Source organism: Triturus cristatus, chromosome 3_1 (genome assembly GCF_964204655.1).
Source record: "Triturus cristatus chromosome 3_1, aTriCri1.1, whole genome shotgun sequence".
NCBI lineage: Eukaryota > Metazoa > Chordata > Amphibia > Caudata > Salamandridae > Triturus > Triturus cristatus.
This window is the reverse complement of record NC_140583.1, coordinates 477,477,793-477,504,151: the sequence shown is the minus strand read 5'-3', so window position 1 is coordinate 477,504,151 and position 26,359 is coordinate 477,477,793.

Sequence of the window (26,359 nt, the reverse complement as noted above, 5' to 3'; positions counted from 1 at the left end):
AGTAATCCAGTCTTCCATTCTGATTCCAGAATACTAAGTTACAACTAAGCCTAAGTACGACGTACCACCCGACCTAGCCCACCTATTCCAGGCATGCCAATTGTACATTAAGTATGCATTTCCACTTCTTTTATTCCTCAACAATGCATATGGTCAAATGGAGGACACATGACTAAATTTTTTGTATACACCAAATTTTGGGTTGATTGATTGATGCTGATGTTCTGCTAGTGCTAAGCCAATTACCACCACTCATTGAACAAACTAGAAAAGGTTCTAATAAAGACTGGCGTACTAGCAGCACGTCATGTAACTGAGGGGGCATCACGCATACCACTAACAAATTAGAAACTCATACAAAGTACCTAAACCTAAGTATCAATCCGCCCCTATCTCTTAGTGACAGGACAAAGTAAGGAGTGGACTAGAGTCACTGTAGCATTACGTAACTTAATTTCTCTAAAATAAACTCTTACAGAATCACGCTAAGCGAGCGCAAACGCAAAGTTGCAAACAAGTAAGATTAGTAGTAGTGCAGAGGAGCACCTGTGTCATAATCACAGAAGACTTTTAAACGTAATTAACCTGGAATGTAAGCAGCAACATTCTAGCTGGTTGGAAGAAAAAAAAGATATTCGCAATATATAACACAGAGCAGAAGAACAGACACAAAGTAGTAATAATTAAATAGTTACTCACCAAGACCCGGGACCCCCACTCCTAGCAGGTCCAGCAGGTCCTGCTCACCGTCCAGGATGTCGGACCACCGGTGCGTCAACTGCGTCTGGGTGCGCCGGAACCCAGAGCAGCGCAACACTGCCCGGCGCACCTTCCCCCACCGCTGTCGACGCTCCCGGAAGCCGTACCCGGACCCAGGCCTGCCACCTGCTGCCAGGGTTGAGGGGAGGTGGCGCTGCACAAAGAAAATGAGTGCAGCCAACTCCACCTCCCCAAATAAGGCCCGTGTCTGCACCCCTTGTGGGCGCCGCCTTCCACAAGGAAGGCGGTCGCGGCTCTGGCTGCGACGACGAGCCCTACCCTTTGACATGGTTCTGGGACGGGGCGGGAAAGAAAAGGTAATAAAATTAAAGAAGTACAGGAAATAAATAGCAGGCAATAGAAAGAGTGAAAAAGTAGCTAAAAAACAAACAAAAAAGTAGACAAAAACAAAAAATATAGAAGCAGGAAAATAGTTAGAGAAATAATAAATAAGAAAGATAAAAAAAAAGTGGCTTTAAACAAAGGATTGAAAAGATGCAGGGAGGATTCACAATCAGGCCCCAGAACCATGCAATAGAGTGAAAAACAAGATGGCCGCGCCCATTGCGACCACGTGCGCAAGTTCGCGCGATATTTTCTCCCCGAGCAAGCAAAAAGCAACGCGATCAAGTAAAAGCGTTCGCGAACAGGAAATATCTACCGCGAACTGGCACGAACATGCATTGCGCGACCCGGAACAGGAAGTAAGCATCGCCAGAGGGCGGGACAAGTGAAAACAAGATGGCCGCGCCCGTGAGCATTTGCATGGGTAAGTTGGCGAGCCGCGATCACGCAAAAAATACCGCAAAAAATACTTCTGCGTCTTTGCGATATTTCCGCGTGTTTGCAAAGATTTTCAGCATTTTCGCGATAGTTTGCGAAAGTGAATTTCGCAAATTCTGCCCACCCCTAGTTAAAAGTGAGGGGATCGGAAAAGGGTCTCTCTTTAAGGAAATTAATACAAATTTAAAAGAGTTGAGGGCTCCACAGTACGTTTTTGGGAGCCGCAGATTATCGACACCTAAAATGATGGCCTGATCAATTGTACTAACAAACTTACCTTGTACCATAGCCAAAAGTGGAGGTGCCTAGGATACCAAAAATGTATTGCAGATCCAGGTTAAGCTTCATTGCCTGGTATTGCAAATCTATGGTAAGCTTTTCTAAGGCATAAGCCAGTGAAGCTTGCACTGTTTTCTCTGTTTCGAAGCCTAAAGTTTGCCACGTGCATAGGGTGTTGGCTGCTTGCAGTCTGTTGGCTGCCCATGGCAGCTTAAGAGTTTGACCTGGCCAGAGACGTGACCCTGCGACCAACCCCTGCTGTGCAATGCACAGTGGAGGTTGACCACCAATTGATAGCAGGCCCTTGTAGTGGAGACGGAGCTCCAGGTACACACATTGCTATGTTAGCATAAGCGTCTTAGAATTAAAACGCCATCTTGCCACTTTTGCTGCTTTTGCACACGACACTGCAGGTAGTTGTTATTATAAGAAAAACTGCTTGCTTGCTTTTTCTTCACATGAGAACGGTCTGTTGTTCACATCCCTAGACGTGCACCGCGACCTTGGTCTGAACACTGTGTGCAGAAGCCGTCAGGGCCAAATAACAATGTATGCTTTTGAATTCATGTTGATCGGCCCACGCTCTAGCCATAACACTCTCACAGCTGCAAATATCTGAAACTCGAGTGCCTTTAATATTGCAGTTTGCATGCATGATTCAGACACTTTGGAGAAGACTTTTTCCAGACACAGAGCAGAGCTGATCCTGTGTTGTGATTCACTTAAGCTGATCTTTACGGTATGGGGTTCCCCATTCAAACCTAGAGACCTTCTATTGGTTAAATAATACTAGCTTTCTTATGAAGGGAGGGTGACTATAATCCACTATCATTTATAACATGATTTCTCTCTTCATTTTATATGGTATTGTAACAATGCTGATGGTTTTATTTTTAATCATTTGTCTGCTTATGTTAGCCAAAGTACTGCATTTTAGGGCACATAGTTAAAAATAAACATTTTAAAACTATATTGTGTCTCTGATTACTCTCGTTGTGGACTGATATGAGAATAATAACGAAAAGTTGCTTCTGATTCCCACCATTCCTGAGAGTACTCTAAGTCGCTTGCTCTGGGTTGTCTAATCATTGGTAGCTTCGAGATGATATGGAGAATGAATGAGACGCTGATGCTAGTCGGATAGGGGTTCTGGGTACTGAGGTGAGTTTTTGGTAAGGTCTGTGCAGGAGCAGAATCCCTGCAACACCCTGTGGCCAACCCATGCTGCATACATTCAAAAGGCATAGACAGCAAGGATTGGCTGCCTACTGTTGCTTAGGCACACAACCTGGCCTATGGCCATGTCCTGTGGCCAACCCCCACAGCGAAGGGATTAAGGCTGCACTGCAGGGATTGATTGGCCTTCTGTGGTGAGTTGGGCATAGGGCCAACCCACTTGCTCAGTCCCACACCTCATTTTCAAAGGGTGTCTTACTCTCTTATTTAAAGTTTTAGTCACCCATCTCTCCTGCTGTTTATCACTGCTGTCCATCACGCCCACTCACTTTGACTTACTGTCAAAACAACATGAATATTTATCTTTTTAAACCATAACATTTGATTCTGAAAATAACGTTTTTGTTAACATTTAGTTTTTTGTATTTTTACTTTTTTGTAGTAAATAAATTCAACGTGAACAATGGAGTAAAAACGTTTGTTGGTGGAGAAATATTTGATATTTCCATGCTCTTCCAATTTGCTCTCTGCAAGAAATAATCTTCTGCAGCACCTTATGGCACACCAAGGAATGCAACCTCTTCTTGAGTCTCCTACAAGATGTCTTCAGGCTATCTTTCTTTAGGAAGGATAAGGTGTTGTTTAATCACTGAAGATAATGTACTCGCATCAGCTTCCCTTTTCTTCATTTCAGCACGGAACTTCTGTTCATGCCAAGCAGTAAGATTCTTGGTCATTGAAGATGTTCAGCATTCAATGACCAAGTATTAATGACCTGGCTACCTCTGCTTAGCTTCTTGTAGTACAAAGCAAACGCCAAGAAGTGTTTTTCACCATCTGGGATGTTGAAAATGCTCCAGACACTGGAAACTTGCGGCTATTTGAACCCTTAGGCTGAACATCTTCCAGTTTATTTTTCCCCTCTCTGGATTTCCCTTCTCCTGTTTTTCCTCGACCAGAAGATAAAGTAGCAAAAGGTTTTGCATTCCCAAACAAGTAACGTACAGCAACCTCCCACCCCCCAAAAAAATAGACAGTCTCCTTTACTGCTGAGCACTCCTATGACAAGGGGGTCAGTGATCTTTGCAGGAAAGTCAATACCTGTTTGAATGTGGACCTGTACAGTGCGTCTCAGGAAGTAATCAACCCTCAGCAATGGTTCACAAGGTTCCTGGAATATAGGCATGGGTGAGTCTTGAACACCCGGGAACGTACAACCAGGCTTAAAAAGTGGAAACATGTAAATATGCTACTACAGTTGTGAGTTTAAAGTTGAACTCCTACCATCAAACAATATATCTCAATTTGTTATGTCACCAACACAACTTACACCTTTTTTTTACTGGATTTGCTGAACTTGATTTTGGGTTTGCAATAGTCGGAAAAGAAGCCTCGTGCTGCCATCATGTGAAAATACTTGCAGTATGGTAGCACTGTTCCTTTTGGAGGAACAGCGAAGGAACCACAAATTCTGCAAAAAAGGGACATGTGGTTGATTAAATACGCCACATTAATAAAAAAACAAGTCCATAATCTGTTGAAAAAGGAGCCGACGGTTTGGAGGGTGTTATTTTCACTTTCTACTCAGAGACTGAGAAAGATAGGCTTCTTCTGTGACTACAATATTTGCACAGGAACTTGGACAGAGGCAGCAAGTATCAGGACCCAGTGAAGGAGGGCAGTGATCTGATGTTGTCTCTCACAAGGGTGATGATTTGGAAGTGTTAATAACGTCAATGGGTGGAATAGCAGATCATTCTGCATGCAGATCCCTAATGTGGACATTTTTCACATACTGCAGAATAGAGAAGAAAGTAAAAGCATGAAAGTGACAAGCAATTTGTACGACCAGGTCATGCAGCACGGACATTCAAGGATGCACTTTTTGGCACAAGTGAAGTGATTAAACTCCTATGAGACATGCACCTGAAGTAGTACTTCCCCTAAGTGGAAATGCAAAAGCAACACCTAGACTAAGGGCAGGAAGAACTACTTCAAGCGTGGATCAGAAAGAAGATCCAAGGTTGCAGATATTCTTCATGTACGGCAATAAATGTAAAAAAAATAATTTGTTCTGAGGAAATTAACAAAATTGTCCACTCTTATGCAATGAATCATCACCTAAAAGAATACCACAATGTCTTCTCCACAAGTTTGAAGAAGTGAACAACACAAAATACAGCTTAACAACAAAATAGTTTTAAAAACTTTACAAAAAAGAAAATATTGAAAAAGGTTTAAGTATAAAAAAAATCTAAAAAAGAGTTCTACTCCAAGAACCATTTGAAAAGAAAGCAAAGGAGAGTTGTTTGACCACCGTGAATTGAGTCTGAGGCCATACACAGTGGGCTGCGTGCAGAACCTAGCTGCAGGTCAAATCCTGCTGGCTAACACAGCCCTGCTGGCATCCCCTGCTGCAAATGTCTCAAAGCCTGGCACAGGGGTAGGCAGGGCACAAATCAGGGGTACCCGCTGGTATACAGCGTCCACCCACTATTTTCACAGGGTGGACGCCGTCCCCCCTGCCAAGAATTTTGGCCCCACAGAAATATGCTGAACTTGTCCCAGTGTCATTTTCAGACACCGGGACACGTTCAGCAGTGCTTTAGATTCTCAGCAGCACAGTGCAGGCAGTGAGTGAGTCTTTTTAGGTCGAGCCTAGCAAGACTACTGTAGGAGAGTATGGGAGAGAAGCAGCACCCACCCTCCTCCCATATTTTTCATTGGCTTGTGCCATTGTCTTTCGTAAATGCTGCCTTCAAATTCGTTAATAGGCTTGTTAGTCCCTCCTTAGTACAGCCTTGTCTTCATATGTACCCTCCTATGGCGACTGGCCCTTTTACTTCAGTTGTTACACTGGACCTGTTATTTAGGACCAGATGTACGACCTGCAAAATAGTGTATCGCAAATTGCGAGGCGCTAATTTGCATGCAGAACAGTGTGTTTAACACTGTTTGCGATTCCCAAAGGGGTCGCAAATTGCAAGGCTCATGAATATTAATGAGCCTCTCGCAATTTGAGAGCCCATTGGGAATGACAGGCCCTCCCAGGGGTGGAGCCCTGCTGTGCTCAGCAGACCACCATGTCTGGGACTGCTTTTTTAATAAAGCAGTTTTTTTTTCAAATGCAGCCCGTTTTCCTTAAAAGAAAACAGGATGCATTTGAATAAGACAAATTAAACTTTTCAGTTTCATTTTTTTAGGGCAGTGCCAGCTCTTAAATAATATTTTCCAACATACTCACAAAGGGAAAGGGGTCCTCTGGGGACCCCTTCCCCGGGGTCTTCTTGGGACCCCTTCCCCTTTGCGAGTGGTTTACCACCTACATGAAGTAGGTGGTAAGCTGTGAGTGTTGCGGCCGCATTTAGTACATTGCATGTTGACTCGCTATTAGGAAGGGATGCCACTTACTAATAGTGAGAGTCGCAAATGCTATTTTGCGAGTCAGTGACTCGCAAAATTGCATTTGTACATGCTTTTACCCTTTTTTGCGGCCGCAAATGGGAGGTTCTCCTGTTTGCGGCCGCAAAAAAGGGTTGTACATCTGGCCCCAAGTCTGTAAGCACTATTTACTTTATTTTGTTTCTCTTACTGCAGGCCGGACATGCGCTGCTTCAGCTGAAACCGTTTATGTTCTTTTAAGGAGCACGTCCGCCCCCATAAAACGGGGTGCCTGGTTTCAATCACTTTAATCTGGCATTATCTTATGTCTGTTTCAAGCACACAATTAAAATGAATTTAGAAATAATTATCGAATTAACTCATGTGAATTTCAGGTAGCACATGATCCTGTGCTAATGGCCTGAAGCTGACAACAGCACATCTGTGTTACATGTCATTTGTACTAAAGCCACCTGATGGGTTATTTTCAAAAGCCTGTTTTATTAACAACAATACCAGCACCACCACCAATACCACCACCATCAATACCACCACCTCCACCAATACCACCACCGCCGCCAACACCAGCACCAATACCACCACCACCGCCAATACCACCACCAATACCACCACCAATACCACCACCAACACCACACCCATTACCACCAATACCACCCCCAATACCACTGTAACCAACACCACCAATACCACCACCGCCAATACCACCATCACCAATACCACTACCACCACCAATACCATAACCACCACCAATCCCATTACCACCACCAATACCAATACCACCACCACCAATACCACCAATACTATCACCACAACCAATACTAATACCACTGCCAATACCAATACCACTGCCAATAGTGGCCCCCATCCTTCAAGGGCTTTGTTTTTTGCTGATTAGGGGAATGGGGCACCACTACTACAACCAATACCATCACCACCAAATCTACCACCAATACCACTACCAATGCCACCAACACCACCACCAATACCACCACCACCAATTCCACCACCACCAGCAATACCAACACCACCACCAATACTACCACCACCAATACCACCACCACCAATACCATTACCACCACCAATACCATTACCACCACCAATACCACCACCACCAATACCACCACTGCCAATACTACCACCACCACCAATACTAATACCACTTCCAATACCAATACCACTGCCAATAGTGGCCCCCATCCTTCAAGGGCTTTGTATTTTGCTGATTAAGGGAATGGGGCACCACTACTACAACCAATACCATCACCACCAAATCTACCACCACCACCACCAATACCACCACCACCACCACCAATACTACCACCACCAATACCACCACCACCAATACCATTACCACCACCAGTACCATTACCACCACCAATACCACCACCACCAATACCACCACCGCTGATACTACCACCACCACCAATACTAATACCACTTCCAATACCAATACCACCACCAATAGTAGTCCCCATCCTTCAGGGGCTTTTTTTGTTGATTAAGGGAATGGGGGCACTTAGCCACTTCTCCCTGAGCCACAAAGTGCTCTGATGACTCCATCTCCTGGGCTCAAATCCATTAATTAGGGCAGGGGGCATGCAGCCCCCTTGCTGAGCTTTAATAGGCCCCAGAGACCCCATCCCCTGGTCCAAATCCTATTTGGAAGGGAGGTTGTGCAGTCCCCCCAGCACCTTAGTAGTCTCCAGTGACCACATCCCCTTTGCCGAATTCCATTAATAGGGGAGGGGCGCGCTGCCGCAATGCCTGAACCTTAATAGGCCCCGAGGAGATGATCCCTCTGGGTTGAATTACGAATAGGAGGGAGGCCATGCAGCCCCCCAAGCCGAATTCCATCAACATGGGAGGGGACACATGGTCCCACTCCCTGATCCTTAATAGGTCCCAGAGAACGCATGTCCTAGGGCCAAATTCCTTTAATAAGAAGAGGGGGGCACATGGCTCCATCCCTGAGACTTAAGAGCCTTAATAGGCTCTGGGAACCCCATTCTCCAGGACCAGTGCATTTTATTAAAGGCAGGGATGCACGTGGCTCCCCTCCAAGAGCCGGTAAGGACCCTGGAGACCCCACCTCCTGTGCCTAATTCCATTAATGAGGGAAGTGGGGTGTGAGGCTCCCTCATTGAGCTATAGTTTGGACGGGTGCCAAAATCCTTTCGGGAAGGAGGGCTGCAAAATTGCTTGAGCCTTAATTGGCCCCAAGTGCCCCATCCACCAAGGGTCATTTATTTAATATGGGGAGGTGGGTGCATGGCTCCCATCCTGGAGTCTTAGTAGGCCCTGGGGACCCCATCCCCTGGGACATCTGCACCTTCTGGATGAGTGATCAGTCAGGGCACCCACCAAACAATACATTGCAGGTCACATTGTAAACCCAGGACCCCCACAGATCCCCATCCTGGGTGCTGTGGGAGCCAACATCGCTCCTGTCTGGCGAGAGCAGCTGTTTGTATTTGCTACCGCTGGGCGGGGGTGATGTGTGTTTCCTTGCTCACAAGAGCATGGGCAGAGAAACAAAATTCTTCTCCCACCAGGCGGGAGCATTTTTAAAGCTCCCTTCGAGTGACAACAGAAATGCCTTCCCTGCCCGCAGTCTTGTGGGCAGGGAAGGCATGTCTACTGCCACTCTGCAGGAACTTGAAAATGCTGCCGCTGAGTGGGAGTAGACATATATTTCCCTACCTGCACTAATCCGGGCAGGGAAGTTACTGTGTCCTAGGATTAGGCTCCCAGGACACAGCTTTGAGCCAGCTCTGAAAGACAGTGTCTCAGGGGCCAATACAAGCTCAGGGAGTGGAGACCCCTTCTCCTTTTCAACAGCATTTGGTCCAGTGGGGTGGGGTTTCCAGGGCCTCTTAGTGGCTCTTGGTGGGAAGTCATGTGACCGCTCCCTAAAGGGAACATTCTGTGGCACCCCCGAGCCCTGGCCATCCCTGTTTTTTTTCTTAGTGGTACGGGAACCTGTGCTTTAAAAAAAAGGAAAAAAAAGAAGTTGCCTCAAATTTGCAGATCTTCAGCAAATTTGCAGCCAATTCTTTTTTTAAGGTGTTTTTAGTTACAGTCAGGGTCCATGTGTGAATCCACCAACAGGTCTAGAAGTCAGGGTAGCCCTACACCTGCCCCCTCATGTCTTTTTTTAACCTTTATATTAGGACTCAGGACTGAGTCCTGAGTCCTAGAAAGGCTGTTGTAACATCCTTGTTGATAAGGTTGCAGCCAATTAGATCTCACAACGAGAAGAGAACTGTCTGCTCTGCGAATTCTCTTCGGTGCGAAATGTACAATGTTTTTGAGCATTAGTTGCTTAAAAACTACTGAACTAATGCACACTAAATTACAAGTGGCACTCTTTCTGGCCCAAGATCTAGTTTTCAGCCAGATTTGGTGTAAATCAGTTCACCCGTTTGGGCTATAACGGTTTCTAAAGTTCTGACCGAGAAAATACATTTTGCCCCTCTCCCTTTTTCTCAGCCCCCACTGCATGGATCACCCAAAAACTTTCAATTAAGGAGCTGAGGTGGAAGAACATTTTTTGGGGGAAAGTTTCATGAAGATTCACCAAAAGGCACCAAAGTTATTAGGAAAACAAAAATGCTTTTTCTATGGAAACCAAACTATAACTATACAGAGGTGACTGCCACTGGATAATATATACAAAGGTTACAGGGACATTATAGTTAGGAAATAGAATTAAAATCCTCCCTCAGCCCGACGCTGTTCAACATCTACATGACACCACTCGCCCACGTCGCACGACAACACAGCCTCAACATAATTATCCAGCTGATCATATCCCTCACCGGAGACCCCCACACCGCCAAAGCCAACCTCCACAGAGGAATGAAGGCCGTCGCCGAATAAATGAAGCACAGCAAATTGAAGCTGAACTCAGACAAGACAGAGGTCCTCATCCTCGGCTCCACCCCCTCCGCATGGGACGACTCCTGGTCGCCAGCATCACTAGGAGCAGCCCCAAAACCCACCAACCACGCATTCAAGATGGGGATTATCCTAGACTCTGCCCTCTCCATGACCAAGCAAGTCAACGCAGTTTCCGCATCCTGCTTAAACACCCTCCGTATGCTCCGCAGAATCTTCAAATGGATCCCCCCGACACCAGAAAGACCGTCACTCATGCACTCATCACCAGCAGACTGGACTACGGGAACGCCCTCTATGCAGGAACTACAACCAAGCTCCTGAAGCGGCTGCAACGCATCCAGAACGCCTTGGCACGACTGATCCTCGACATACCACGATGCAACCACATCACACCCCACCTGAGAGACCTGCATTGGCTCTCCATCAACAAGAGAATCACCTTCAAACTCCTCATCCACGCACACAAGGCCCTCCACAACACCGGACCAGTATACCTCAACCACCGACTCAACTTCCACACCCCCACCCGCAGCCTCCGCTCTGCCAACCTCGCCCTCGCCACAGTAACTCGCACACGAAAAACCACCGCCGGCAGCAGATCCTTCTCCTTCCTCTCCGCCAAGACCTGGAACACTATCCCTACCAACCTACGACAGACCCAGGACCTGCTGGCCTTCAGAAGGCTCCTCAAGACCTGGCTCTTCGATCAGTAGCAGCTCCCCCCACCCCCCAGCGCCTTGAGACCCTCACGGGTATGTAGCGCGCTTTACAAATGCATCTGTATTGTATTGTATTGTACTATATAACCCAAAGGTTACAGAGACTTTATAGCCATGCTCAGATTTCACTCGTACAAAACTATTTAAATAAAGCATCCCCGCAATGCACTGCCATGACCTCACATATTACATCACTCATGACATAGTGACATAATTGATAACATCTCAAATTAAATCACCCTGAATCCGGGATTCCAACTGATGGAGCAGGTAAAACAAATTTTGTATACCTCCTCTATTTTGAATGAAAATACTAACTAAATAACCTACTTATTATAATTTTACTAACGGTTTGCTGTGTTAAATCAAACCAACCATTGCATACACCAATTATACGTGGGACTTAATGCTATTTGCATGGCAAAATAAATCTAATAACTAAAAAATGTACACCTATTAATAGTAGTACATGTGGTAATAGGATATCGCATGATTTTTGTTGCTTTTGTGATGTTTACGTTCCCGTTTTGGACCGTGAAGGTGAGTATTATTGCTTTAAATGTCGCTATAAGCTAGGAAAACACTAATACATAAAGGGATTAGTGAGGGTTTAACATTAGAATCTTCATTTCGTTATATTAATTATTCTTTTGTGTTTGTTTCGCTTAGGTTGACATTTGGGCCTACCAAAATATGGCGTCCGAAATGGAGTTCAGAAGTGGCCACCGTCTCGTGAGCGCGATGTCTACTGCGCAGACTCGATGGCTCCGTGAACTTCCTGACGACCCTAAAGCACAGTGTTCCTGGTCAAGGATAGGAACATGGAAGACTGCCAAACTTCAGTCAGTAAAATCTGGCCTAAATGAACAATTGGGACATACAAGCAAACCTTCAACATTGTTGCATAAGGGCAACACTGACAGAGGAAATGAACCAGCAAAATCCATGAGAACCTCATAGAATAAAATTCGGATGTTCCCCAACCAGCCAATCACTGTCTTTCTTAGCTTAAAAATGTTTCATGTTATCCCGAAATTTATTATAAAAGAGCAGTAGAATAGGGAGGAGTTAATGGAGGAATGGAGCTCGATTGATGCAGATGCTGCCTTCTTACTCGATGACCGCAAATCTCTGATACATGTTGGCACGATTTCTGGTCCTTTTGAGATCTTTGGGACTTTAACGTGCTGAGCAAAGAACTTTCGGACTTTGAGTTTTAGCCTACTTATTTGGACAATTAACAGCTAAATTCGGTTATGCAGAGCCAAATGAATTAGAGAAAATCCAGATAGCAAAGAATAGGTAAATATAATGTCATGCGATCTATATTAATTGAATAAAAATTCTAGTCTTTTTATTGAGAGAAATGCTAATATTAATTGAAACAATATTGAGATAAACAAAGATTTGATTAACAGAATTTGCGAGTTTGTGGTTTTTCAATGAAAGAGTAATGGATTCTGAGTCTTAAATGTGTTTTAGCTGGTTCTAAATCACCATCAACCAATCCAACTAATTGGTCCGTCGGTCCGTGGAGTGCCTTTATGTTTAGTGTTAGGAATCTATAGGTGGTGAATGCTAATGTATATTTTGTAAAATAATTTTCTTCCCTATAGGTAATAAGGTACCCTCCACATGTCCAGCGCTTAGTTATTCATCCCTCCTGTGTGCAGACTCGTGAGAGGAAACATATGAATGTTGGTATTATGGGCCCCACCAATGAATGTGTGTGTGAATGAGCTGATGTGACGTTGGGTCTGCGACGCAGGAAGGATAGTTGTAAAATGTGTCCTTTTCGCTGAATTTGCGCTGGATCAGTTTTTTCTGGTAGCAGAGTTACGGTTTTATTGCATTGGTTTGGTGATTATTGTTTATGGATTTGATTATTGCTTATTGATTGTGGATGTTTGGATGAGTATTGATTTATGTACTAACATTCCATGTTGAGTAGCGTTGCGTTCTATGTAGTTTTTGAAGACTTCTGCGATGTAGGAAGTCAGATGCCTTGCGGCAAGTGAAGTCACATGGTGAATTGTTTGTTGCCCTGTAGGTACACGGGGAAAACATGTGACTAGTGGAGTTGCACGACGCATTGTCTGTGTTCGATTTGGTAAGATCATCATCGTGTGTTATCGTTAGGGACATTTCTGTATGAAAGAGGTGTATGGATAGCAAAGGCCACCTGTAAAATTTTGGTCTTAAGTAACAGGAGTCCACGTGAACTCTGATTACGCTTATCACTGGAAAGGTAATAGGTGTTCCCTAAGATGCTACTTTATTAACAAATGTAATAATTCTGTAGTAGGGCAGAGGTAAGCGCTGCTCTCGGGAAAGACAGGATTCTGTGTGGATGAACTACATTTTCCGAATGAAAGTGTGAAAATGAAATAGCATTCGACTCAATTGTGAAACTCTGGTTTTATTTCTCAGGAGCAGAGCGTCTCCAACAGGTGTCTTATTTCTAGAGAAACGGTTAATTAATGCTTGCTAGAAGGGTAAGGTAGAGGGAAGTGCTACTTTATAGGCGAGTGCAATAATTCCGTGGTAGGGCAGAGGTAAGCGCTGCTCTCGGAAAAGACTGAATTCTTGTGAGAAAGGTCAAGACTATCTCTTTGTTAGCGAAACAGATAATGGTGGCTCTTTTCATGTCGTTACTAACAGAAAGTGAGTAAAAAAGTAAATGTAAGAAAGTTTGCCAAAAATGTTGTAAAGGAGGGGTCAGCAGAAGCAGGAGTAGCGAGAAAAGCTGACGTCGGAAAAGACCGCACTGTGATTGGCCAGTTAGTAAGAAACGTAGACGCTCCTGATTGGTGCGTTAGTGTACACCACTCTAGGAGTGGAGAATTACAGGGTGATGTAGAGGCTCCGGATTGGTGCGTTAGTGTAAGTCGCGCTGGGATTGGAGAATTGCAAAGGTGACATAGACGCTCCGGATTGGTGCATTAGTGTAAGTCACGCTACGATTGGATAAAACAACAGAATAGTCGTAGGAGAAGTCTAACAATACTGAAAAGAGAAAATATTGTATTATGATCCACCAGAAAAGGAGAAAACGTTTGGGTTCGGAAAGATCAAGAGTTTATTTAAAAAGGACAACCAGATTGTGACTAGAGAGGGACAGTTGCTTCCTCCACCGAAATCCCCCCCATCCTTTATGGTTGCGAAATATGGGTATCATACGTGTATTTGGCTAGACAATTGGGCAAAGTATACAAAAGATGATGGAGTCTAAGCATTTCCAGAGCATGGTTCATTCAATTTAGCGGTATTGAGGAATTTGACAGAAAGAATGATGAAACTAGACCCGAGACCTAGACCTACTCAGTTTGAAACATTAACGGAATGGGAAGATGAAATGTATGACAGAGAATGACAGCAGAGTGGCGGAAGCTATAGATACATGTTTGGTAGACCGTGTGGACAGGAAAATCATGATGACAGAATGAGGAGATGGCGAAGTGCAAATATGACTGATGGGATGTTCCCTATGAGAAATGTGGAAGAAACCAGTGGTAGAAAATGCGCCGAAAAGAGAAATAATATAGGAACAGAAGGATACAAGTATGGTGTGCATGAGTCGGAGGATGATGTAATTGAGGACATGTTTTATAAAAATCCACCCCCATATCAACCCAATTCCATGTTATTGACACCAAGTGCCCCAATAAAAGAGACCCCGCAAAATATAAATTTAAGTCAATGGCACCTGATGCAGGGAGGAATAATCCTTTTAGAGAATCAGAGAATATACAACCTGGTAAAATGACAAATGAAAATTCAGCGGAATTAGCCAGAACCACTTTAGAATTAACTGAAAAGATTAGAGAATTGACTAAAAATATGGAAGCTGTAACTGTACCTGTAACAATAGGACCAGTAATGCCCATTTTTGATAAACAGAAGGATAGTGAACATTGTCTAACAATTCCTCATAACAGTAATAGGCGAGCTGAATCAGAAAAAAGAGAATCAGGAGAGAATCCATGGAGACCTGTGACAGGAACTTCTGGGTTAAGTACACCGAAAAATCTGACAGTGAATCAGAGCCTAGTGAATAAGGCAATCATGACGACAGAATCAGTACCAGGGACACCAAAAAGTTTAGAACAAATAAGAACTGAACAAAATCCCGTAGGTCCTACTTCAGAAGAACTAAGGGGCAGATGTATCAAGCATTTTTGAGTTCGCAAAAGGGCAGCTTCGCAGAATCTACCCATTTGCAAACGCAAAAATTGCTTTTCCGATGCAGCAAACCTAATTTTGCGATTCGGTATTAGGAAGGGGCGTGTTTAGGGCGTTCCTTCCTAATTCCGAATCGCATCGGTATGAATGAATGTTTTGCGACCGCCATTGCGGTCGCAAAACATTCGCATTTTACCACCTACTTCAAGTAGGTGGTAACCCATTTGCAAATGGGAAGGCGTCCCCAAAGGACCCCTTCCACTATCTGAATGTTTGTTAAACTATTTTTAAGAGCAGGCAGTGTTCCCATGGACCCACTGCCTGCTCTTAAAAAATGAAAAGAAAACTTTTCATTTTTCATTTTGTAAAGCATCTCGTTTTCCTTTCAGGAAAACGAGCTGCTTTACAAAAACGGACTGCTTTACAAAAAAAAACAGATTGCTTTATTGAAAAGCAATCACGGACATGGTGGTCTGCTGATCTCAGCAGACCACCATCCCCGTGATTTTTGCAATTCCTAGGGGGTCGCAAATTGCGACCTACCTCATAAATATTCATGAGGTAGGTCATTTGCGACCTCTTAGGAATGGCAAAAGGTGTACTATACACCATCATACATTGCATTTTGCGATTTCCTAATTGCGAATCCTTGTGACTCGCAATTAGGGAATCACAAAATGCTAGCTACATACATCTGGCCCTAAGTGAATGGTTGAGGAGTTTACAGCGAAAAGATGCAGAACCCCAACCTTTAGATGTGGCAAAGTTGAAAATAGTTTTAGAAGAATTAATAGTAGGAACTATTCCCACAGAAAAGTTAAAAGCTTATCAAGATGAAGAATTAATGTTTCTATGCAAAAGTATAACATTGAGAGCAAGAAATTTACATGAAAGATTAGAAGAAGTAGCGAGTGAAATGGGTATCGACTTTGAAAAGGTAAAGTCTTTACAAAAACCATACCGAGTAGACTTTTCTGAAAAGGACACTGAAAATTTGAATACTGCAGGACGAACAACCCAGATTAAAGATTTAATTATTTTACTGAGAAAATGGGGCAATGTAGATGAATGGAAAAGTAGGTGGTTTCGGAAACGAGATGATGCAACAGACAAAACGTTTGCAGCTTTCCCAGTAAGAGAAAAAGAAAAAGTGGTAACTGAGTGTCCCATGAGGGAGATTCCAGGTGGAGGCTATGTGCATGTCCCCTGGATTAGACAAGATATTTTATCATTCACCAATGACTTTCCTCACTTGCGTGAGAAGCCAGATGAGTGGTACAGGCAGGTAGGCAGGTTTGTAAAACTATCAAAAGTACTATGGATTGATTTGAATAGTTTATTTGACATAATTGTACCAGCATACCTATGGGCAGAATGTAATAGGTTGGCCTACTCAGGAATACCCTGGAGATCCAAAAACAGGTGCCCTTGATCCAGAAGTAATGAGAAAATATGAACAAGTAGTTACCTTTCTGAAAAATAAAGTGCCTCCTAAAGAAACTGATTGGGTAAAAATTGATAGAACTCATGAAGAAGTGAAAGAGTCTGTACACGCATATTATGAGAGATTGATACTAGCTTTCAAGCAACACAGTGGTGATGAAAATTTGAGCGAGAAGGATTTGAGTCATTTTTATATCGATTTGTATATGGGTTGCAACCTGAAGTAAGTGAAATGATTAAACAGCATACAGTGGATTGGCAAAATAAAAAGATAGATGAAGTACTGAGACATGCAAAATATTTTAGTGATGAAATTGAAGCAAAACAGCGTAAATTAAAAGAAAAAGCCATGTGGGCTCAAGTAAAAGTAGCAGAGAGACAGGAAGCACAATTGATTGAACAAGCAAATGGTACGAGCATGAGACAAAAACCCAACATTGGGAAACGGAAAGGACAGATTAGTCTAGAAGAAGTCGAAAAGAAGTGGCCATGTCATAATTGACGAAGAATAGGGCATTGGAGTGCAAATTTCCCCCAAGTGCTAATGGTGATAATGCATCATTGAATCCACAGGTGCAGAATGAGGTGAGTTGTCAACCGCAGCGACAGCAGCAGGTTGTTGCCCAACAGTGTCAGGCGCCAAAACCGCCTTTTCCACAGAGCGTAAATCCTCAGAAATACAGTAATGAGACAGGATTCTACAACGAAGAACAGGTAACTGAGCTGCCGCGCACGAATGCTGTTTCGCAGTATTGGCTAAAACGCGATGAGAGTGAGTCAGAAGAAAGCTATTGACGGTGCCGAAGGGAGTAAGAAGAGTGCGTACTTGGCGCAAATCTAGAAGTAGACCAGACATGCCCTTTTGTGGATGGAAAGGTAAATGACGAAAACATTACTTTCCTAGTAGATACTGGTGTTACTCGTTCAACTGTTAGGTCAGCTGATGTCAAAAATCTTCCTTTCTCGGATGAAACAATCCAAGTAGTTGGAGTATCCAACAGACAGATAAAAACATATCTCACTGAACCAGTTAAAGTTAAAATAGGGAAATTTTCTGAAATGCACCGTTTTGTCATGTGCGATTCAAGCCCTGTACATTTGTTAGGGAGAGATTTGCTGTGCAAAATGAACTGCACAATATTCTGTACTCCTGATGGCATAGCTTTTGAGACTCCTGATGAAGATGTACTGTACAAAATGACTATAGCAAATATGGAACCTGAAATGACCGAGGCATTTGCTGTATTTGACCCCAAGGAATTGCTTCAGGAATTGAAGAACACAGTAAAGAGGTGTGGGATTTCATAGGAGAAGATGTGGGATTAATGAAAAATGTAGATCCCATAAAAATTTCTGTAAAGGAAGGAGTAAGTTACCCAAATATTCCGCAGTACAATTTGACACCCGAGATAATTGCAGGAGTCATTCCTATAATGGACAAAATGATTGAACAAGGTATTTTGAGGGAAATAATGAGCAGTCCATGTAATTCACCAATTATGGGTCTGAAAAAGCCTAACAGAACTTTTAGAATAGTGCAAGGCCTGAGAAAAATAAATAAAATCGTTGTACCATGTTGTCCCATTGTACCAAATCCATCTGTGATTTTGTATCAGATTCCTCACGATGCAGAATGGTACACAGTGATTGATTTGTGTCATGCTTTCTTTTCCATTCCGTTGCACCCTGACAGTCAACAGATTTTTGCGTTCCGGTTTGGTGAACGTATTTTGGCATGGTGGCGAATCCCACAGGGGTATACAGAGAGTCCCTCGATATTCAATCAGATTTTGAAAAAGTCTTTAGAAGACTTAAAAATACCTTAAAGTTCAGTATTGTTCCAATATATCGATGACCTACTTGTGGCATCGAGAACTCGAGAAGCTTGTGTGGTAGATACCATTGCATTGTTGAATCATTTGGCAGATAGAGGACTTAAAGTATCGCAAAAACAACAGTTGATGGACAGAATGCAGAACAATGTCATACATTAACCCCAGTACTGAGATCTGGGCCTAAATCCATTGTTTTTTTGCTCACCATGCCATTCCACTTTAAACCCAGCCATATGCAAATCAGTCTTGACCCTATGCCTCATGGGAACAGTCCAGCCCGAACTTCCAAGCCAGGTCCTCCCTGGACTGGAACCAAGCATCCTAGGACCGGTTTAGGGGTTTCACCCCTCTTCAGCCAGGATAGCTTGATTCCAGTGGCATGGAGAGCATGGGACTCACGTCTGAGCATTCCCGTCCCACTCGGGTTGACAAATGCAAAAACAACAGTTGATGGACAGAATACAGAACAATGTCATACATTCACCCCAGTACAGAGATCTGGGCCTAAATCCATTGTTTATTTTGCTCACCATGTCATTCCAGTTTATACCCAGCCATATGCAAATCAGTCTTGACCCTGTGCCTCATGGGAACAGTCCAGCCCGAACTGCCAAGCCAGGTCCTCCCTGGACTGGAACCAAGCATCCTAGGTCCGGTTTCGGGGTTTCACCCCTCTTCAGCCAGGATAGCTTGATTCCAGTGGCATGGAGAGCACGGGACTCAGGTCTGAGCATACCCGTCCCACTCGGGGTGACAAATGCAAAAACAACAGTTGATGGACAGAATGCAGAACAATGTCATACATTCACCCCAGTACAGAGATCTGGGCCTAAATCCATCGTTTTTTTGCTCACCATGCCATTCCAGTTTAAACCCAGCCATATGCAAATCAGTCTTGACCCTATGCCTCATGGGAACAGTCCAGCCCGAACTTCCAAGCCAGGTCCTCCCTGGACTGGATCCAAGCATCCTAGGACCGGTTTCGGGGTTTCACCCCTCTTCAGCCAGGATAGCTTGATTCCAGTTGCATGGAGAGCACGGGACTCACGTCTGAGCATTCCCGTCCCACTCGGGTTGACAAATGCAAAAACAACAGTTGATGGACAGAATGCAGAACAATGTCATACATTCACCCCAGTACAGAGATCTGGGCCTAAATCCATCGTTTATTTTGCTCACCATGTCATTCCAGTTTAAACCCAGCCATATGCAAATCAGTCTTGACCCTGTGCCTCATGGGAACAGTCCAGCCCGAACTGCCAAGCCAGGTCCTCCCTGGACTGGAACCAAGCATCCTAGGTCCGGTTTCGGGGTTTCACCCCTCTTCAGCCAGGATAGCTTGATTCCAGTGGCATGGAGAGCACGGGACTCAGGTCTGAGCATACCCGTCCCACTCGGGGTGACAAATGCAAAAACAACAGTTGATAGACATGCCATTCCAGTTTAAACCCAGCCATATGCAAATCAGTCTTGACCCAGTGCCTCATGGGAGAAGTCCAGCCCCAGAGATCTGGGCCTAAATCCATCGGACTTAGAGTATCCCCATCGAAATTACAATTCTGTCGAAAGGAAGTACAATATTTAGGCCACAAAATTGAAAAAGGACTAAGGAAAGTAACTACAGATAGAATCAGGATAATAAAAGGAATGAGATCCCCAATGACTCAAAGAGAAGTGAGAATGTTTCTTGGAATGGTTGTATATTGTCGTCAGTGGATTAGTAATTTATCTTTGATTGCAAAACCTTTGGTACGCTTGACAAGGAGTGATGTAAAAGATCCCATTGAATTAAATAAAGAAGAGTTGAAGGCTTTTAAACAATTGAGAGATGGGTTGTGTGAAGCACCAGCTCTTGGCATGCCTGACTATGAGAAAGAATTTGAGCTCTATTGGAGCGAAATAAATAGATGTGCACTTTCTCTATTAATACAGAAACACGGAAAATTGAGGAGACCAATTGTAGAAATCAAAACCTAATCTGGGGCTTCACTGATACACCTGGTCCTTTTAAACCAACAAAGAAGAGATTGGCACAGAAGCTGTAATATAAAAGACATCTTTATATTCATTTAACCTCTAAAGAGGGAAAAATGTGTCATACAGAATTCTCAAATCACTGTTGGAGACATTTCTAAGGAGTACAGAGAACAGGGGCATTATATACCCACACAGGGGCTGAAAAAAGGCAGTACAAGTACACATGAGAAGAGTTATGCGCATAGATGGTCATACAGAAACTGCACAGTCAACAAGTAGGAGGAGTAATAAGTTGCTGACATCAGTTAGAACAGCCTGACAGTTTTATACTAGGAACAGGTGCATTCTACTAGCTAAGCACAACTGAGCATGTGCAAGACTCTGGGAGAAGGAAACAGCAAATGGCCAGCACATAGCTAACTAAAATGGCTGCCAAGTACAAAATGGCTTTCAGCTCATGCTAAGAGATTATTGCAATCTTCAACAGATGGTCCTTTTAGCATGAGCTAAAGACATTCCTATAATCCAGTAGGAAATATGCATATTAATTTTTTTCATAAATTTATCAATATCCTAATTCATTGCTAGGTGGGCATTTCTCATTCTAAATATTGTTAAGCGGGTATGTATGAGGTATAAACAGGAGTACAAAGGGAACAGAGCATTGGGTCATACAGATAGCAGGAGAGAGTAATTACTATTATCAGAAACAGAACTATTAGCTTTCTAGTCCTAAGCAAATCCTAGAACCATCCAGTAAAAACATTTTCAAGGCTCCTATGCATTTCAGTGACCATCCATTTCAACTTCAAAATAGCCAACAGCACATATCTAATAAAAACATTTTCACTAGACTTTTCCAGTGTTTCCTTTATCAGGGCTAGAGTATCAATCAAGGAAAGGGTAAAGTAACATTTGTCAATTGCTCAGATGAACTTTTCTCTCGCAGAATAAACATTATTCCTAATACAAACATTAAAGCAGTCAGACATATTATTACAAAAATGATCCTGGATCCAGAGGACCAGGAGGACCACACAGGACCATGAGGATTAGGACGAAGAGCTGCAAAGGGCTGCTCTTCCTCAAAAATGGGACGACCAATGGGGTACATTTTCAACAAAAAAGAAAAAGAAGTCCTTGGGAAATTAAAGCCGCTGTACAACCAACCAGAGGGGAGTCTTCTCCCTGTGTCCGTTTGAGCCTCACAGACAGGCTCTTGTTGTTCCCACGGTGGAGCTGCACAACTCGCAACTCAGGAATCACGGCCCAGTTTCAAGGGAAACGTTTCTTCTTTCAGGATAGGGCAATCCCCCACCAGGGCAAATGCTCTCAGCGATCCTGTCCAGTGTCTTAGGCAGTGCACCAGTTTTCTTTATTTCAATCTAACAGGCACTAGAGACACAGCACCTGTACCCTGAACTCAAGTCCTTCCCTAACTCCTGTATTGCTCTGCTGGCACACTGCTCTTTCGTTGGGGCCATAGATTGCATTCAGTGTGCCCAGGTATCTCTTGACCAACAAAGGTGAAGACTTTACAGCCACTTTGGGACCAGGATTCAGAGGCCTGATGCTAGGATCTCTGAAGCAACCCTTGTTTTAAAGGGGGTTACCTCAAGCAAAAACTTTCTCGCCTTCCTGGTCGGTCTGTGACTCTCGGCTGGGCATCAAAAACTTGATCCACGATTTCTCCTTTCTGATTTGTGACCCCGTCTTTCGGCCAAGACAGTGGCAGGGGTACACACTTCACATCCCAGTGCTTCCGGCCTTCTACCTTTACTGAGGTCCTGGTTGCCAGCAATGCCTGTGCTGGTTACCTTCACTTTGACTTCAAGCTGGACTGGTGCTGACTCTCCAAGCTGGATCTGATGTCCGCGCCCCTCTGGCAATGGTTGTAAGGCAGCAAATATCTATTGGTGGACAGAACAAAAGTTCTTTAGACAAGGCACAGAAATAATCTATCAACAGAGAGGTTAGTCTCACAATACTTCCTAGTCTAGGGACGCCCCATATATTAGCAAGGCACCCAAGAACCACTTTCATCTATGTGAGAGTAAAAAAACACAACAGCCTCGACCTATTGGCAAGTATAAAAGGAACTCTTTGGTGAACTGACAAGAGTAATACGTCACCCAATCCCAAGCAGCCAAGGAAGTCTGTGTTCATTTACTAAATTCTGAGGAAAAGAGAAAAAACAATGCAGACATACTTCAAATCCTTACATCTGTATATTCCTATCTTAATCATCTAAAGACCCTCAAGAAAAAAGGAAATGTTCTACACTTCTACTCATAGACTTTGCATTACTTGTACAGGACCGCAGACACTTCTAAAATGATTTCTCTTAATAAAAGCACCTACATTGTATGCTTAGGACCATGCTCTCATGTTATAGGAGCAACAGGAAAATCTAAAATTGCTACTTTAATAGGGATTCCTATTACATAAAGAACTAAAAACTTCAACATAATGGGTACATTTTCTCAAGCAGAACATCTTGTGACACACAGACTCCTATAAAACAATATTTTCCTCAAAAATGTTTGCTAAGGATCACATGGGCATCTTCCCTGCATTCTATTGTTCACAATCCAAACTATGCAACATCAGCTCTAGTAAGGACTATCAGTTTATTTACACAGACTAGCTAATAAAAACTAGCAATGCCCTTGCAAAACTGTATGTAGCATGAGAATAACAAACAATAGTGGTGTTATCACCTGAGAATTTTAGAACAAAAACTACCCACAGCTAGTTCCCCTTAAAGATCAAATAAGACAACCACACTCTAGACTACTCATCCTTTCATAATTTCATCAGACAGGATGGGCAGTAACATAGCAAATGTATTTATTCATTTTATTAATGCTAATAATGTTTAAAACAGTATTACTGAATAGCCAATTAAATGTCTCATGGCTATTTCACAGACAGTTCAGACAGGCTCAAAAGAAATTTGAGAAAAAGAGAGAGAAAACATAAATTTGCCTACCCTTAATATGTAGAGGAGCTAGCCTCCTTCCCCCATTTTTGACAGTAGGAAACCTGTAACAGGTGTCATTCTGTCAACACTATCAACCCCAATTTGTAGCAACTGGGTATAAACAAACTCTGAGGAGCTAAATAGCACATTGAGCTAGCTAAATAACATATTCCTTTAACAAATGTACAAGTGTGACACGAGGGCACATGAATTCAAACTAAATCCCATTGCTTCCTTAATTCAGCCCTAAAAGCATTAGTGCTATACATATGGCAGAGCCATTGTCTTAATAAGAGCTCACATATACCATTATTATTCAATCTGTTCATATGAGTGAACAAAAACTTGCTTTTGCCAAAAAAAGTAAGCAAAACCTCTTTCTGTCCCTGCCCTGCCATTTCGTCTTTCAAATGTTGAAATGTCAAAGAAAATGTTGCGCTGAGCCCTGCTTCTAAATGTAGAACTTCGACCTTTAACCTATTCGCAGCTGTCCCATCTTGCGTGCAAGGTTTTCATGCAGTTTTACAAATTCAAAGTGACCCTGGAGACTGAGAGCTCAACAGCAAACCCACTCCATTCCTGTCTACCCGCAATTCAAAGGTAAGCTTAATAACTTCTGCCAGTTTTTTGTACATATTTATATTTGTAAGCAGTGTGCTGAGTGCTTGTCTAGCAGTATAGATGTCAGCTATTCATTCTATACTTACATATGTGCATTTACTGGAGCCTAAGGCAGTTTAAAAGCTGCTCTGATTGGAATAACCTCATTTAAATAGTGAATTTTACTCAATTTCGACTTTGATGTTTGGGGCACTTAAAAATGAATATCCCACAATGTTTTTGCATAATAGTCATCCCCAGAATGTCCTCTACATATCCCAGAAATGTGGCATCAGAAATGTATAATGTATACCCTTATAAAAATAAGTTTTGTACGCCTGGGTAAAGTGACATTTCACATGTAAGTATAGAACAGCTTAAATTCAATTTGGATGCTAGGAGGTCACAGCATAATTATTAGGCATTATAAATATTAAAAAAACGAATTTAATGCACCTATTTTAAATAACATTTTTTATATAATCAAAATATATATATATTTTTTTAATAAATCTAATCATTTTGATGAGTCCACATATGAAAAGCAAGCTGCATCCCTTTGCCTATCATATTTAAACACATTCATTCACAGCCCTAAGAACAGAAACCGAACTTGAAAGTCTGCGCCACTTTTAAAGGACAGTCATTATTATTTAACATCAAAAACCACTCTTATCCTTATTTAGAAAGGCATTAAGAAAAGAAATCCCTACTGTCAATCTGTCCTCTGTTTATCAAAAATAATGAAACTATATTTCTAACTTTTAAAACAGCAGTCTGAAATGCAGGATTTTACACCGTGTTTGACTTCAGCTGTTTTCTGTGGCCGGAGTCAGAAATACCCACGTGCTGACACAGCTGCTTGACACGTAAAGGCGTTGAATTCACACGCCATTCAAGTCAGCCTTTCCACAAATCTGTCGTTCTTTTGAAGCTTTTTTATTCCTATTAAATGTGGATTCTAATTTTATCTTTAACATTGTGGCAATTTGCACACATGTATAGTGTCTTACTCTGTCAATTTAATGATAGCGTGCAGCTATTTAGCATATATTATATAATTCATTGCTGGATTCTTTTAAATATATTTTATTTTAATGCTGTTTTGAATAACAGAATGATGACAAAAAAAACATTGAGCTCATTCCAGACATTTTCAAAACGGTGTCATATACTCAGAACACATAATACAGGGCACTTAAGGCTAGCCATTCTTGCACCAAGAGCGCAATCGCTACTTACAAGTACCACTAATGACAAACCACAGACATTTAAACACACATTTAACCCACAGATTAACGCTTAGGACAGAAACAAAAGACAGCCCACAGACTGTACTTAAACCAAACTATTTGTAAATACTAGTTGTAAGTCATATTCACTAGATTTGGCTGGCAGAACTCCAAGAAAAAAACGCTTTGCATATCACCACTTATGAATGTTACAAAGTGCACAGACCAGGATCCTTTCTACGTACATATTTAGTTCCTCGGGGTACTAGTCACCAAGGAAGAAATAAGTTTTTATACCTGAACCTAGTTAAGTATCCCCTCTTGGGGAGCCGGCTAATTCAATACAAGTTCCAAGGGTACCTACAAACCAAGGCAACACATTCTACGATGTGTGCTACGAACAGGCATGCCAAAAATATTGCAGCATATACAATATTATACACAAAGTAGTACTTAACTCAAAGTGTGCCGTTCAGGTTTACAAAAGTTTCTCATTACCTGCCTACATAAACTGCAGTTTACATATTTCCAAATTCCAAATATTGGCCAATTTCCATACAAATCCAAGAAGCGTCGTAACAAACGACCTTACCAAGTACAAGTTTCCAGATTCTAACTGCCAAGTTCTGAGTGACCAAACGGTCATTTTTAGAATACTCACGCCAAAAATGTTCTCAGTCAGGAGTGGTAAGCAGTTGGAGGAGTCCAATCAGGAAGACCAGAAATATACTGGGCTGCAGAGACAGAATCTCAGTTTTAGGGTACCTTTTTACTAGAGTCCTGTTCTGTCCTCCTCAGTAGATTCCTGTCTCCCATCAGGATCACTCCCTTGGATAGCCACTTCTCTGATGAGCCTCACAGAGGGCACCAATTGTAGAAATCAAAACCTAATCTGGGGCTTCACTGATACACCTGGTCCTTTTAAACCAACAAAGAAGAGATTGGCACAGAAGCTGTAATATAAAAAACATCTTTATATTCATTTAACCTCTAAAGAGGGAAAAATATGTCATACAGAATTCTCAAATCACTGTTGGAGACATTTCTAAGGAGTACAGAGAACAGGGGCATTATATACCCACACAGGGG